Here is a 14,704-nt window from a genome sequence, read left to right as displayed (position 1 = left end):
TATTATATTAGTGTTTGCTAAGAATACAAAGTCTGCATTTTTTTTTACATTGTTTATTTTTTTAATATGAGATTCATTTTTTATATATTGCTTGATTTCAATATGAGATACTATGTTCAAAACACGATTAATATAACATTGTAGTTTGTGCTCCGTATTTAAAACTTTATTATATTAGTGTTTGCTACGAATACACATGGTGTTTAATATGGGGCCCACATTTTTTTAACATTGTTTGTTTTTTAAATATGGGATTTACTTTTTTTTTTCAATATTGTTTGATTTTGTTAATATGGGGTTCACTTTTTATGGGGTCCACTTTTTTTTTTTCACGTGAGTTTGGATGCGGTGAGTTCCACTTTTTTCTTTTCTTTTTTAATACTGGATGGTGTTTAATATGGGTCCCATAATTTTTTTTTACAAATTGTTTTTTTATCGGCCTGTTTAATATGAGGCCCGAGTATTTTTATTTTTTATTTTTTATCGGCCTGTTTAATATGAGGCCCAAATTGTTTTTTATGGGGGGTCCACAATGGACGACGAAAAGGAGCACCAATAGGTGCTTCTAATATAGTAGTAAAATATGGAATACTATGTTCAAAACACGATTAATATAACATTGTAATATGTGTTTTGTATTTAAAACTTTATTATATTAGTGTTTGTTACGAATACGCATGGTGTTTAATATGTGGCCCACATTTCTTTTTAACATTGTTTGTTTTTTAAATATGGGATTCACTTTTTTTTTTCAATATTGCTTGATTTTGTTAATATAGAGTCCACTTTATTTTTCCGTGAGTTTGGATATGGTGGGTTTCATTTTTATTTTTTTTAATATTGAATGGTGTTTAATATAGGGCTCAAATTTTTTTTATGGGCCTGTTTAATATGGAGCCCAATTTTTTTTTATGAGCCTATTTAATATGGTGCTCAAATTTGTTTTTTTACAGGGGACATTGGGGGTCCATAACAGACGACGAAAGGAGCACCAACCGTGCTTCTAATATAGTAGAAATAAGACTGAGGGAGCGCCTTTATGCTTTTCATTATTACAATAGAAAAAATTACGTATTATGTCATGGCTATAGAATGAATAAGCGGTTTCCTTCATGTACTATTGTTTGTAAAATAGAAATTGAAATTCTACATTTTAGCATGTTAAAATAAAAATTAGAAATCTTAAACCCAAAAATTAAATCTTAATATAAATCTTAAACACTAAATTATATGATAATTTGCAACCTTAAACGATGAACGTATAAACCACAAAAATAAACTTTTAACCATAAGATACAAAAATTTTAAATTTTAATTTAAGTATGAATCATTTTATGAAAGATATAAGTTCGATAAAAGGTGAATCATTTTATGAAAGATATATGGCTTGCATGTATGTATGCTATATACATCAAGTTACATATAATATTTAAAAACATAAGATTTTTTTTTATTATTATTATTTATATACAAAGATATTTAATATTGCATATATTATCCGGCAAAATAAAAGAAACTATTGGAGTCATCATATTATTCATATCCCAAGCACTTGATAAATCTCAATAAGCAGTTTGTATACTTACCATTCAGGATATATATGTCCACACCCTAGACGAAAATACCTAACAGTAATTAGTAAAATGTAGAGAGACGTTAAAAAATGAAAGCTAACCTTTAACTTAATAATACATAAATAGAACAAAATAATTAGGGAAAAGGGGTTCGGTTCCGTAGAATATTAGAAATACTTATAGCTTATGATAAATAACTGATGAATAGATTATACTGTTGCGAGCTTTCATTCGGCCAAAATTACATATAGAGAAATGAATTCAATTAATGAATTTTTTGTTTAGGTAACATTGAAAATATGAAAAGAAAAGTGAGAAGCTGAAGTGAGATAAAAGTTCGAGATAAGTTTTTGTCTAAAAAAGGAAAAGAACTTTTAAGCTTTGCTCCAATGCATATTTAATCATTTTAGAATTCGATGTGGGAAGTGTTGAGGAGTTTAATTACGATTAAACATGTGCAAGAACATCAAACAATACCAAAAATTGAATAAGTTAAATTGATTTAAAGTTGAACCTCAAACAATAACAATCTAAAAAGAATTATTTAATTATTTTTGTAACCAAATTATCGGGAAAATTACCCTCTATGACTATTTTTGAAAATAGTTATCTATCTGTTCTCCTGGATTCCTAATGATCTTGAAATTTGCTCCCGGTAGTTATGACTTATACGTCATGTTATTCATACTTTATGTATAAACACCCGATCTAGCCCATATTTGTGTATAAACACTTTTTATACATTATATACAAGATTGATACATTAATTATAAGATTTTCCCTCTGGATATTAATGTTGTATAATATTATATATTAGGCTATGTAGCGTAAACATTTTCAAAAGCTGTATATTTTTAAAAATATGCCAAAGTTATTATGTATGCACGGGCTTCACCTGACCTATTATCTTTTAAAAACATCTTGTGCTTAATTAGCTAGGTTGCATATGAAATTATTCTGCATAGGGGTGTCAATGGTTTTCAAAAAACCGACGTAACCGACCAAACCGATTTTAGGTTTTCTTTAATAAAATCGACAGTTTTTATAAAAATTTATAACCGTACTGAATAATTGGGTTGGTTTTTAATTTTATAAAAATAAACTGAAAAAATATTGAACCGTACTGAATAAATTTATGTGTAAAATATATTCTATATATTAGATTTAAATATAAAAAATATTAAAATTTTCTTCTTGGGTTCGGGATGATGAAATTATTAACACCTAAAGTTTCAACTCTGAAACCTATTATACTACTCCTATTATACTCCCTCTATTTCATAATAAGTGACTCTTTTAGCTCATGCACATCCTTTAAGAAATTGCTTACTTCTAGAAAAATATGAGTACCCCTAATTAATGCTTAGAAAAAGAAAAATTATTCAATGATAAATAAGGGTAAGTTTGCAAGAATAGGATTAATTTCTTCCTCAATTCTAAAGAGTCACTTATTTTTCAACAAAATAAAAAGCTGAAAAGGTCACTTAATACGGAATGGAGGGAGTATTTTTTGTCTTTGCTCAACATTGTTTTACACTACCGTAAAATAGTGGGATCAATCTTTATTCTTGTTATCTTTCATGTTTTTTTTATTCATCACCTTTTAAACATTAAAAATGTCTAGAACTTTTGCCAAAGTCCTATAGAAGTATGCATAATATTGTGTCTTTAACTTTTACTAGTGACTATGACATAATGTTATTTTGTCTTAAAAAAACTGAAAATTAACCGAACCGTACCGATATCAAAGAGAAACCAAGATGATAGGACGGTTTCGAAAAGTCTAATTTTGATTCTACAAAGTGATATAACCGAAAAATTGATATGGTATAAACTTTATAAAATAACCACCGGAACCGTACCATTGACACTCCTGGAAATTAGTGTTTTTAGTAGTAAATAAAAAATCAGCGATGGTCTAATTTTTTGAAAGCTCTAGAATGTCGCTCATCTGTTTCTAATGCTTTGTTTGAGACTTGCAGCTCCTATCATGGGTAAGTTCATCTCCTCTGTTACATTCTTCTTTCGTGTGGATTTTTTGGTGTTAGGAAAATTTTCCAAACAGAGAGAAAAGAGGAGAAAGATCACTTTTAGTGAAAACTTTGAACATTTTAATATTTGTTCAAGCAAAGACTTAGACAAGAAAACATATTTTACGAAAATGGGTAACAAAGTTGAAAACACGAACAATGATGTGGTGGAAGGAATACAAAATCCACATCAAGCATCTAATTCCAAGCTTGTATACTTGATATGTTATAGATACTTGGAATCTGGTGTGGATTTATAATATAGATTAAATGTTTTTTCTATATGGTCATTAGAAATACTACTCCCTCCGTAATACGAGGGTGTTTGACTGGACACAAAGGTTAAAAAATAAATGAAGACTTTTGAATCTTGCGGTAAAAAATAAGCCAAAGAAATTTTTGTGGCTAGAAATGAGTTCACTAATGACAAAATGAAAATTTTCGAGTTAAATTGTTGTTAAATATAATGTTATCAATCTCAAAAAAAAATTGTTGCTAAATATAATGTTACCAATCTCAAAAAAAATAAATTATTGCTAAATATAGAAAGGTTTCATCATTTTTGAAACTGACCAAATAAAAAAGGGTTCATATAAATTGGACACGAAGAGAGTAAAAGATAACAAATAGGAGATCAATTTGACTGCAACAATACAATTTACACCAAACTTTTCTTGCTCTCTCCCTATCAAGTTGCATACATACTAGATGTGCAATTTAATCTTAAGTCAAAATAAATACAGAGCCTGCCATTTTAAAGGCAATAATCAACAAATTAAACATCGTAAAGTTTTACGTCCAAAAAATTAACTCATGTTAGTCAAAACATGGGGGAGTTAAATTTCTTTCTTTGTTGTGTGTTAATATGAGTTTTAAGCAGGTCTCTTAAAGACAAATGTAACACATGCTACATTAATTGGGGATCCACAAAACAGAAATACTAGATTATACAGATCGCTAGAGGATTTGGAATTTGACTTGTGAGAAGAAACAAATTTCTAGAAAACATATGTTCTTGGCTGTAATTCGAGTTGACTTGGTTGTTTTAATAAGAAGAAATAAGAGATTTGTTTGAAAATTAAGAACGTGGGTGTAAACTTTTTTTAATTAGAATTATTAGTTTCCTACATTACGTTGGGCCCAGGCTTAGCAAGCAGGGGTGGATTTAATGGAATCTCCCTACTTTAATTTCTTCTTCTCTATCATATAAAAGGAAGTATTATTTGTTAAAGTAAAAGAACCCACTCAAAAAGCATAACTTTTGCGTCTCATCAGTTTGGAATATTACCATGTATAGGAAGATGTGGAAGTTTTTTCGAAATACTGGTCATAGTTAAACCCGTCAACCGGTTCGGTTAAATCTGTTAAAATCGATAACCGGACCGGTAAAATCGGAACCGGAATCGAAACCGGAACCGGTAGAACCGATTAACCGTTTAAAAGGTTACCGGTCCGGTTCTGATATTTTTGAAACCGGAACCGGTTAAACCGGTAAAACTGGAACCGGACCGGTTAAACCGGTTTAACCGGTGAAATAAAAAAAAATAGCCGTTGGGCCTGTGACCTGTCCGTTAATGGACCGTTGTACAACTCATGTATTATTTGCAAGTTAAAAAAAACTACAACTTGCAAATAAATGTTATCCAAGAATGAATAAAATATATGACTCATTGAGCTTTCTTCTATTTACTTGTGTTCATATTTTTACCTTTATTAAGTTATATATATATATATATATATAAGTTATATTAAGTTATATAACCTAAGTATATTGATATATATATATATATATAAATATATTCTTACTATATTTTAGGTATATATATATATATATATATATATATATATATATATATATATATATACATATATATAAGCTATATATAACTTAAACATATTTATATATATTAAGTTATATAACCTAAGTATATTGATACATATATATATATATACGTATATTCTGTATTGCTGACTTGCTATTAGCCTGTTAGTCAGTAAATATTTAAACTTTACTTATAAACTTGTATAACATATGTAAATATACCTACAATATACTAAAAAATACTAATATATATATATATATATATATTTGAACAAAAAAAACACATATTTTGGACACTTTGAACCAGACCGGTTCTGGTTTGAGGTTTTAAACCGGTAAATTGGAACCGTTTAAACGGTTCCGATTTTTTAACCGGAAACTGGCCGATTCCCTAATCGGTTACCGATCCGATTTTGGTTAAACCGGTTGCCAGGTTTAGTCATAGTGGTTGATGACCAATATAGTTTTTGACTTTGACTTGGTCAGGTTTGGGCCACTGAGGTTGAAGCATATGGTCATACTAATTGGAAAGTTCTTGACTGAAAAATTTTTTTGGAAAAGTTATTGGGGAAAGGTTGAAAACTCGTTTGGTTGAGTAAGAAGTTATTTCGGGATTAGTTGTCTCAAGATTGTTATCTCACTCTCTATGTAGGATAAAAAAATATTATAATTTTGAAATTAGTTATTTCGCAATTTTATTCCAACCAAATATGAGATAAGATGGTACTAAATTTTTATCACGGTACTATTTTTGCTTATCTATCATACCAAACGACCCGAAGTGTTTATTTTTACTTTTCAGCCAAAGAGAAGCGCTTGCACTTTTGTTGTCCTCACAAAGGGCAATTTGGACCTTGGAAGAATTTTAAGGACCATCTTTGAAACCCCACGTGTCCTCAGTGATAAATTAGAGACTGATTTTCTTTCCCCATTCTAACATCTGAGATTGGACGGTACAAATTAGAAGAACTACAAACTATCCGTTCCCACAGAGCTAAAATTGGAGGATTTTTTATAGCCACGTGTCCTTAGTAACTTTTTACTCTGTCAATTACCAAACAATTATTATGCTCTCGGGTTTTACCCTTATCGAAAGAAGATATACATAAAACAAGTCATTCAATCAACAGATTGATATATCTTTTAAAAACATCTTGTCCTGAATTAGCTAGGTTGCATGTGAAATTAGTAATTTTAGTAGTAAATAAAAAATCAACGATGGTCTACTTTTTTAAAAGCTCCAGAACTTGATCTTCCTATAATCAAGTTACTCTACCAAATCATAATTTCACTCTTAAGACAAATATTGTGAAAGAGAAATCGAAAGTAAAAAGAAGACAAAGCGAAAAAAGTTTCATCAAATTCTCATACTTGGACTCATATTTTGTCAAAACCCGATGGTAAAAAGGAAAAAAAAAGAAAAGATTTAATACAAAGATGCATGAAATAAAACACCAACCAAAAGATGAAGAACTTGTTGAAGAAGTTCCTCCCTGATATTGTTGAAGAAGTCGCAAGGATGATAAACTTCCTCCCTGATATTGTTGAAGAAGTCGCTCAATGAAAGTTCGAACGTTCAACTTTCCCCTAAAAACACTTTTAACAATACCCAAACAATACTTGAAGGTACGGAGCAAAGTACTTATCGAGCAAACATATACAAGAAAACAACAAATAAATATTTTGGTGTCATCATCAATGCATAAAGCGTTAGACGAAAAAATCATTAAGTGAATACATTCAAGATTAATCAAATCTCACCAAATGGACGGAAAAATAACGAAAACATACAAACTTTGTTGCAACATAATTGGAAAAAAAAATCAAAAAATAAAAAGTTTATTGCTATGTAATTGAAGCAGTGAAGATTCTTTATCGCCCTAAATTTTGGAATACAAATCTAAACTTTTAAGTAATTATGATCAGAACAGAGGCATAGTTCATGATTTTAGAAAACTTATAGTACTCAAAGTTTAAGCCATATTCACATAATTGTATCTTTGGAATGCTACATAAATAAGAAGACAAAAAGGAGTTGGCTATATATATATATAGACTTTACAAATTTTACAAGAACAGGAAATCCTAGTCCCTCAATATGACATATAGTTCATCTTTTGGCAAAATAACAAACAATTCTCATGACAAACAGGTTCTAAGAATTGCCATCCTACATTACACGTTAATAGAATAGATTTAAATGCCAAGTTGATCACATAAATATAGAGAAAAAATAATTATAAGTTAGGTGTACATAAAATATGTAAGAAAAATTATAAGGAAAAAATGATTTAGACAAAAAACCAAATATGGATTAAGGCATTACTTTTGTAGCCTACTCTATGGTGGCGGTCTTGAGGAGCAAATACGGCATAGTTCATGATTTTAGAAAACTTATAGTACTCAAAGTTTAAGCCATATTCACATAATTGTATCTTTGGAATGCTACATAATAAGAAGACAAAAAGGAGTTGGCTATATATATATATAGACTTTACAAATTTTACAAGAACAGGAAATCCTAGTCCCTCAATATGACATATAGTTCATCTTTTGGCAAAATAACAAATAATTCTCATGACAAACAGGTTCTAAGAATTGCCATCCTACATTACACATTAATAGAATAGATTTAAATGCCAAGTTGATCACATAAATATAGAGAAAAAATAATTATAAGTTAGGTGTACATAAAATATGTAAGAAAAATTATAAGGAAAAAATGATTTAGACAAAAAACCAAATATGGATTAAGGCATTACTTTTGTAGCCTACTCTATGGTGGCGGTCTTGAGGAGCAAATACGTAATAGTCATTTTGCCTTATAATCCTAATTAAAATTATTATAAATATCAATCAATCTCACTTGTACTATGCATCCTATTTCGATGGGCTTAAAAAAAAACAGCTTATAAGCTGAAAACAACTTATAAGCCAAAAAAAAAAAAGTTAGGGTAGTCCAACTTATTTTTTTGACTTATAAGTTATTTTCAGCTTATAAACTGCTTTAGATAAGCTAAGCCAAACGGGCTCAATTATTTTTTTGGACTTATTTTAAGCACAAAATGACTTTAAGCTAACTAGTCAAACACTGAAAAAAGCTGAAAACAGCTTATAAGTTGTTTTCAGCAACTTATAAGCCAATCCAAACGGGCTCAAAAAGTCTTCTTTTCAGAATTGTTGTGAATGAATATGTTATATCAAGACACATTCCTTAATTATTATTTTTTTGTAACTCTGGAGTCAATATCCTTCTGTCTCATAAACACCTTGGAAAAAAAAATCAATAAGTAGACATTGCATAGGTATAGGTGAAAATATAAATGCATTCTTCAATTGTTTATTAAAGTATCAAATAATAAAAAATCTCTCCCTGTTCAGCATACCTTTTTTCTTTTTACCAAAATTTCAACTTTAAAAGAAGTTCTCTACTTTACCTTACTCTTCTCTCCACACCAATCAAATTTTTAGTTTTCCTTCCCTAATTTCTTTTGCAAAATTCTCATGCTTTTGCAAAATCAAAAAACATGTTCTTTTCCTTCATTAGTTCCTCTTGTCATTCCTATGCATAATAAAAGAAATTGAAGTGAAAAGGAAAATATTGGAGTGACACTATACATATACACCAGAGGATATTTTTTCTCCTTTTTGAAAAAAAATAAAAAGAATAATATCCAAAAATGAAAGTCAAAGTACTATTAAAAATGAAAGTCAGAATACATGTAAAGAAAACAAAAATTATGTAAAAAATAATGTAATCACCACGAAGGAAATAATTAAACTACGAATGTAATTCATCAATTTTGTTACCTTTGTTGTTGAAATTCTAAACACCTCCAAAAGCCTATTGCTTCTCCAAAAGCACAGTGTGAAACAACATAGTGATAAGGTTAATAATAAGGTTAAATAAAGAGCAAGAAGTTCTATATTGATTCTCTGTAAAAGACAAAGGAAATAGCAACGTATACGCATAAACTCTGCAATATTAGAAGACTAGGTGATGTCTTCCATGATTCCATCTATTCAAGTCTTGGTGAACATAGTTACCCGGTACCTATGTTAGTAGGAGGTAGCAAATATCTTCTGGAATTAGTCAAGATGCGCGCAAGTTGGCTATACCATGGTTATCAAAAAAAAAAAGTACCTATAGTAACATTTTCATAATTGTGGGGAAATTCAGAGGTCTAAAACTTGTATTCATTCAAAGCATGAATTTAGGATATCCAGATAACATGAGAAATACGTACATAATCATTGCATCTGATCATCGAAGAATAGGCTATTTTTTCCAGATTTTGGCACAATTACAGAAACTATGTTTATAGTAAGTATTATAGCTCCTCTCAAATTGGATAACCGGTAAATGAGACAAGTTTTTTTTTTTTTTTTTTAATACTCAGTCTGCAACCAGTCCATCTTAACTCTTAAGCCTAATCTTAATAAGAATAAAAAGAAAGTTCAACTCCCGGACAACCAAAGAAACGATAGCTGCTCCTCTCACTTGTACACCCTTATTCTCTCTTCTGAAAATACTGTCTTCATGTCAACCTAACCCATCAAAGTTATACCAATGTTCATCATTATTCATATAGCAACATGACCCGATGCCACTTCAAATCAGTATGCACTCTATCAGCGGGCAAACATGAGCAATCAACAATTCTCCCGTAAAACTAGATGAATAATAGATAAAGTTTGCCTCAATGTCTTCGTTGCGGCTTTTGTTGTGGCTCAATGGTCATATTCTTGTCAAAGAAGGGGCTATGGTGGCTCGGGTGTCAGCGGCAAATAATCTAAATTCCAGGAGCTTCCTACAGTAATGTGTAAAGGAGATGGGTTTGTATGTAATTTTTTGCACAATCTCTGAGCTTTGTTTATAAAATCATTTACCTTCTGAAAAAGACACAAAATTCATTCTTTAGATACACACATATGCTTTTTGTCTACAAATATATAGTTCGAGCTCGACAAAGTGTCTGAAGTGCAATTACTGCTGCTATGCTGGATCCACCTCTAATACAAATACTAATAAAATCATACGGAAAGAAAAAAAACATTCATTTAGTAGCATTCCGCTATCAAAGAAGGAAAAATGACACAAATACAATAAACTACCAAACCATCAGAAAAGCTATCATATACTCATCAAAAGTAGTGGAATAAACTACCCAAAAAAAAGAGGATTTTTCATCATCGTAATCAACGGAAACACCGGAGAAATTCAAACAGCATACCAAATGTTTAGTTCGAGGAATAATAGCAAGAGAGCAATAGAGATACACGGAAGGAAACAGAAGAAGACTACGATAAATGTCTCGCATACACATACCAACATTGTCCGTTAGAATTGAATAAATATGTACCTGATCAGAGGTGAATTTGTTGCAGGACCTGTAAAAAAAATAATCCGAACACGCTAATTTAGTTGTTTCATGCATATGATCAAATACATTAGATGCAATTTGTGCATAATGATGTTTTAGTAGTAAGTCAGTAACATGAGTATGATATTATTGAAACTACTCGCAAATCTAGCACGCACAGCCAGATTTGGGAACTCACTTAAATGAAATACTAAAGGAATCGGAAAAGTACAAAAACTTCTCGTGTTCTTAGACAGTGAAAGTTTATTTACATGATCTCGTACTGGTGTAAAGCATGCAGACATTGTGCATATTCTTGACTTTGATTGGCCTAAACAAACAGGAAGATGCAATGAGAGATATGCGGGGAATTTACTCATCCTTGATAGATTAAGAAGCCAAACACATACCTTAGCATCATAGAATTTCAGGAAAAATCGAGATTTGGGAACAGACAATTTGGTCTCAAGTGTTTCAGCAATTGCGGCACTGAGTTTCTTGTTAACATCAGCATTCAAGCCCCCAATGGAGACCAACTCAGCATAGGCCGCGGGCTGTTCTGTACACCCAAAAGATATGTGAACAGATTCCTTCAACACAATCACGGCATACTGCAAAAAAAGGAAAAAACAATCTTAATGTACTATAAAGAAACCAACCTAACAAAAAGGATGCTAAAACATATCAACTGACACTACAAAAAAAAGCTTAAATTGCGGGGGTTATTTTTAAGGTTTGCGGCGGTTTGAAACCCCGCAATGTGTTATTGCGGCAGTTGTCAAAACCCCCACAATAACAGTTGTCGCAATCAATTAGCGGCGGTTTTTTACTGACCGCCAGAACTAATTTGCGGCGGTTATTTTACGCTTGCTTTAAATTTGATGTTCAATAGTACTCCCTCCATTATTAAATAAATGGTGGTTTAGTGTTGGATTTTTGGACTGAGGGGTCGCTCACGTGAACTGACCCGACTCATTGGAAGAGATAAAAAGTAAAAAAAGTTATTTGGAGAAAAATAACCGTATAGTTTTTCCTCTTAGTTGTGGGAGAGTAACCTCTTCCCAGGTAACTCCTCCTCTTCCCACTTAACTCCCCTTTTAAATAGGAGTAGAGGCTTCCCAGGTAACTCCTCCTCTTCCCACTTAACTCCCCTTTTAAATAGGAGTAGAGGCTTTTTCTAAACATAAGTTTTAAATGTTTTGGTTTTATGACTTCTCTAGTGGTTTTTGTGTTCAATTTAAATCGTTATTTTTTCCTTGGATTTCTCTTCTTTGAATTTTCTCTAAGTGTACCTTTACTATTTTCTAAACTTATCATCATTATTTAAATGTCCTATTTTTTTGTTGTTGCAATTATCTCGTACTTCTTCTCATGGACCCTACTTTTTTTTTTTTTTTTTGCAATTATCTTCTAATTCTTCACGTGGGCTTCACCTTAAATTTTTTTATTTTTTATTTCTACTATTATAGAAGGATAGACTCTTATTTTTTTTTTAATTATAAAAGAGTGGTCCCTTAATTTTTTTTAAAACTTCTACCATGAGTGGATCCCTAGGGTGGACGATGATCCACTCATGTTTCTATATAGTAGAAATATAAATATAAATAAATAATATAAAAAAAATCAGCATTAGAAGTGGACGAATATGAATATATATAAATTAATAATATTAGATTAAATTAAAAGCAAGAAAGTCATTATTGAGTAAAAGACAAAGAAAACGACAACTCTACAATATTAGAGGTAATTGGCTTTTAAAATGGACGAATATGAAAAGTAAAAAAGTAATGGCATTGAATGGATGGAAGGGATGTGGGAATGGGTGTAGGATTAATATCCATAACCAAGGAGAGAGAAAACCATAACTTGGATGGAACTATTCGGAAAGGAAATGTCCAATAGTTTTTTATTAATTAATTAATACTAATAGGCTCATGATAAAGACAAATGTAGATATTGAAATTTTAGGCCGTCATGTCATCAGACCTATGTCCTTAATCTATATATAATATAAAGTCAGATATAAATAAGATAATGTGACATCTCTCTGTGATCAGCATTTTTATTTATTTATTTATTTATTTTGAATTTTTCCCCTTCTTATTTTGCTCCAAAATATCCAAATAATCTGATTCTTTTTATTTTCCCTAATTAATTATAATTAAAGTCCCCTAAATAAGATCTTTAAAATGTCAATAAACGGGTGAAGACAAAGGGTCACCACTTCCTACTTATTTTTACTTACTAGTAAATTTATCCACACTTCGCGCGGTTTTGAAATTAGCTATTAATAAACTTTAAAATCTTTAAATATAATTGAAATAGAAGAGATAAACTTAGACACTTAATTTATGAAATTGATTAAACCGCAACGATAATATTTTAATTGGACTTAAAGTTTAGATGAACCGCATTTTTTATAATCGGATCTCTTTTTTTAGATGAACCGCATTTTTTATAATCGGATCTCTTTCTTAGAAAAAAAGACAAATTTACAATTCAAATAAAAATAAACATGGAATGAAATCTAACAAAACTAAAACCATGAAGAAACAAAACAATCTTATGCAACTTGTAGTTCAGATGAAGATTCATATATGAAAAATACATCTCGAATCTTTATAGGTGGTATCTCCGATAACCAAAATAATTTCAGGGACACCACCTCTCCACTTCCCAAAATCTAAGACTGAAAATTTAAGGGAAAACATTAAATTCGAAAAACGAAAACTTATTCCTGAATGAGCTAAATATATGGTACATATTCTCTGTCAAGGGATTCCTAAACAACCTGCTTATTTAAAACTGAAAAGTGGGCTGGAGTAGAGCACTAAAAACCACCGATGCAAATCATCACGATAGACCAATTTATATATGAACACAAGTGCTTGAATATAGATAAGCAGAAGAGGCTAAATGCAAAAAGGATGCATGAAAACTGGTACTTCTTGGCCTCAATTTATAGTATGGGCAAGGAATATGTACAAACCCACATAAAGGAGGGGAGATAAATCACCCATTAACTGATTATTTAAAGCACCATAATTAGCAATATGTACCGGCAAGAGTAAGGGGGATATACCCCTGTATGTTTTTGTTTAATTTCTTGTTGGTTTCATTCTCTGCTTGGGTATAATGAATTGAGTTGAGTTTTAAAAAGTGAGAGATAGGAATATGAACATGAATGAGATGAAGAATATGAAAGTAAATTTGAAGGTGGTTACAAGTAAATTTGAAGGTGGTTACAGAGTAACATTAATTTATTTGAGCAGGTACAATTATGTAGAGTTAATGAGGTAGACGTTTACTTGTGAAGCTGAACGCAATTAGACGGTGACTTTTCAATAACCAAAGTATTAATCATTTAGTAATTGAATTATTGCATAAAAATGAGGAGAAACCCCAACAAATGCCAAAAAAAGGAGAAAAAAGAAATATACCATTGGAGGTCATAAAGAAATGACACATCACCTTCTTTATGCCTAGCTTTATAATATATATTGATTTGCCAGTTAGCAGTAGTATACCTTTTTCAAAAAAGAAATGAATGAACAGATTATTTTTGTTAAGACTAAACGAAGACTCACTATTAATTTCCCTCAAATTTCTTCCACTGTTTTTTTTTTTTCGTTATTAGAATTAACATGTACGTTACCCTCTACTCATTTCTTACCTTAAATTTCTACCATTAATTCCTTTATTATTAGAATATACATGTATAGGCGTTAGATATTGTATATGTGTTTAATCACATTAAAGACGAAGACATTAAGGAAAATGAAAGATATAAAAACGGAAAAGGCTCATAAATACCCTGACCTATTGAAAAAGGCTCATAAATATCCTCCTTCCACCTTTTGGTCTAAAAATACCCTTAAGGTTTGTTTTTGGCTCAAATATACCCCTCAAACTAAC

At 30.5% G+C, this 14,704-nt stretch overlaps 1 long non-coding RNA gene across 1 annotated transcript; it reads right to left on the bottom strand.

Moving 5' to 3' along the window:
* Positions 1–9,693: 9,693 nt before the first annotated feature.
* On the bottom strand, positions 9,694–11,438 carry LOC132638821 (uncharacterized). The gene is made up of 3 exons (XR_009581906.1): positions 11,200–11,438; positions 10,790–10,817; positions 9,694–10,319 (listed from the first exon to the last, which is right to left on the bottom strand). It is a non-coding gene; the product is annotated as an uncharacterized LOC132638821 (long non-coding RNA).
* Between the last annotated feature and the right edge of the window lie 3,266 nt (positions 11,439–14,704).

Source organism: Lycium barbarum, chromosome 4, assembly GCF_019175385.1.
Source record: "Lycium barbarum isolate Lr01 chromosome 4, ASM1917538v2, whole genome shotgun sequence".
NCBI lineage: Eukaryota > Viridiplantae > Streptophyta > Magnoliopsida > Solanales > Solanaceae > Lycium > Lycium barbarum.
The sequence above is the reverse complement of the archived record's forward strand: the minus strand, read 5'-3'. Positions and strand labels throughout refer to the sequence as shown.